The 2984-nt window shown below is 42.6% G+C and overlaps 1 non-coding gene across 1 annotated transcript; it reads left to right on the plus strand.

Moving 5' to 3' along the window:
- The first annotated feature begins 2493 nt into the window (after nt 1–2493).
- Nucleotides 2494–2600, plus strand: LOC132634495 (small nucleolar RNA R71). Its single transcript, XR_009580214.1, has one exon. It is a non-coding gene; the product is annotated as a small nucleolar RNA R71 (small nucleolar RNA).
- Nucleotides 2601–2984: the final 384 nt, after the last annotated feature.

Raw genomic sequence — 2984 nt, forward strand, 5'->3', positions numbered from 1 at the left:
CACTCTCCAACCGGTGACAGTTCTTGTTGGAATCAACTCATTTTTAGAGTTAGGGATAACAGTGATGCCCCCTTTCTTTGGCACACACTGGACTGGACTTACCCATGGACTGTTGGCAATCGGGTAAACCACCCCAGCATCTAGCCACTTAATAATCTCCTTCTTCACCACCTCTTGTATCGGTGGATTTAATCTTCTCTGATGCTCAACACTGGGCGAACTTTCATCCTCCAACTGTATTCGGTGCTCACAAATTCTGGAGGGAACCCCCCGGAAGTTTGCAATAGTCCACCCCAAAGCTCTCAAATGCTTCCTCAAGACTGCGATGAGTCTTTGAATTTGGCCCTCATTCAGAAGTGATGACACAATAACTGGGAGGGTATCATTTTCTCCAAGAAACACATATTTAAGATGGGATGGAAGTTTCTTGAGTTCCAACTTCGGTGGCTCAATAATTTATGGTTTTGCTGGAGGAGTTATTCGTTTCTCTAAATCAAGAGACAGTTTCTTGGGCTCATAAGAGTAAGACTCCAGACCGGTGAATGAATTCACTATCTCAATATATCCCTCCATTTGTTCTGCATCAAAATTCATCAAGATGGCAGATAATGCTTCACCCAAGCATTCTTCCTCCATTTTGAATTCTACCGCTTCATCTACCTCATCAACAGAATTAATGACTGAAATACTTTGATAAGGACTAGGTAATTTCATGCCTTTGCTGGCGTGAAAAGTCACTTCCTCATCGTTCACCCGGAACTTGATCTCGTTCGTCTCGGAATCCATAAGAGCCCTCCCCGTTGCAAGGAAAGGTCTTCCTAGAATAATAGGAATCTCTTGATCAATAGCACAATCAAGAATCACGAAATCTGCCGGCAGTAGAAATTCCCCAATTTGAACAAGCACATCATCAACTACCCCCACTGTCCTTTTTATCGATCTGTCAGCCATCTGCAACCTCATGGTAGTTGGCCTTGGCATCCCTAATACCGATCTCTTGAAAATTTCCAGGGGCATAGGATTTATGCTAGCCCCGTTATCACACAAAGCCCTGGCAAAATCCTGCTGCCCTATGGTGCATGGAATTGTGAATGCTCCAGGATCTTCCCTTTTTTGCACTGTGATCTTGGAAAGAATAGGACTAACGCGATGAGTGATACCCACAATGTCGTGTTTCAATGGCTTCTTCTTCTTTGTTAAGAGATCCTTCAAATACTTAGCAAAGCCAGGCATTTCTTGGATAGCGTCCATGAAAGGAATGTTCATCGTCAACTGCTTGAGTTGATCATAAAATCGCAAGCACTTGTCATCTTTTGTTTTTCTCACTAGCCTTTGAGGAAAAGGCAACGAAGATTTGAACAATTGGCTCAAAGGGCGAAGAGCGCCAGAAAGTTTTGCCCTCCCTTTTTCCTGTTTTTCTCCTTGTGCCTTGAGATTATCAAGATTCTGCTCCTCTTCAGCTATAATAGGGACTTCCTCCTCTGTTTCTTCCTCCACAATATCATCAGATACATCAGGCTGCACTTCTTCTTCAACAATTGGCTCAAGATCAATCTCCTTTTTATTAGCACCTTGAAGTATTTTTCCACTTCTGGTGCTAATAGCATCTACATGCTCCACAGAGTTTACTCCACTACCTTTTGGATTTGGAACTGTATCACTTGGTAGTTGTCCACGTTGAGGAGTATGCACTTCTCTGGAAAGGTCTCTGAATTGAGATTCAACCTTCTAAATGGAAGCTGAATGAGATAGTTGAACCTGAAACATTCCCTTGATTGTGCTCTCGGTTCTGTCCTGATTCATTAGCATTTTCTACATCATACATTTCAGTTCTGCAGAATCATTAGAAGTGTTGCTTGCTGAATTGTCCCTCCATTGTTGGGAATTTGATGCTTTCCCTCTAGGTGGAATGTAGGGTTCGAGCTCTTGTTGCCACAATTATTGTTGTTGTAATTCCCTTGATTTGGATTGCCCTGATCATTTCTGCTATAATTGTTCCCTTGAAATTGTTGTTGAGGCTTTTTCCATGGGTGATGGCCTGAACCTTGATAATTTTGCCGTTGATAACCCCCTTGCGAGTTGTTGACATAATTAGCATCTTCATATTGTGGCTGCCCATCTTGGCACATTCATTCAGGGACTTGATACATGCCCTGTGGAAGAGGTGGTAACTCCTCAACAACATTTACTCCTTGTGCATCCTTTTCTGCCAACTTCTTTGATAATAGATCCACCGTGGTTTGCAATTGATCAAAGGCATGATCTCTCTCATGGTTTTCTTTTGCAACGGCAGCTAGTGATGGACTACCATAGGAGATGCTCTCACTATCAGTTGAATGACAAGCTTGATTATGGGTGGTGAGTTTATCAAGAAAGCGGGTGATGGCGATAAATGACTTGTCCATGAAGCATCCTCCCGCGACAGTATTGATAGCAATCTGATTCATTGTGTCTAAGCCCTTGTAGAATTTCTCTGTGAGAATAGCATCCGGAAAATCGTGAGTTGGAGATTGAGCTAGATAATACTTGAACCGCTCCCATGCCGAGTATAATTGTTCCCCCGGGAGCAGTTTGAACTCAAAGATTTTATCCCCAAGTTTAGCCTTTTTGCTCGGTGGGAATCACTTCTTCAGAAATGTGTTGGCCAGCTCGCTCTAGGTATGGATAGAATTTTTAGGAAGCTTTTCATACCATTCCCTTCCTTGGCCAGCCAAGGAATATTTGAAAACCCTTAATCGCAGTGCATCGGCAGAAACAACACCTTGGGATTGTTGAGTACACACGTGCAGGAAGTTCTTCAAATGTCGAAGTGGACAATCCTCCGAAGAATTTCGGAAATAACCTTCAAGTTTCAGAAGTTGATAGATAGAACTATCAATTTTGAAAGTAGTATTTCCAGTTCTAGGAGGAACCACAGCAGAAGCATAAGCAGCTTCATTGATGAATTCCGCAAATATATTTTCATTCCATCCTCTTCTGGTGCA

The sequence above is a fragment of the Lycium barbarum genome, chromosome 3, assembly GCF_019175385.1.
Source record: "Lycium barbarum isolate Lr01 chromosome 3, ASM1917538v2, whole genome shotgun sequence".
Classification (NCBI taxonomy): domain Eukaryota; kingdom Viridiplantae; phylum Streptophyta; class Magnoliopsida; order Solanales; family Solanaceae; genus Lycium; species Lycium barbarum.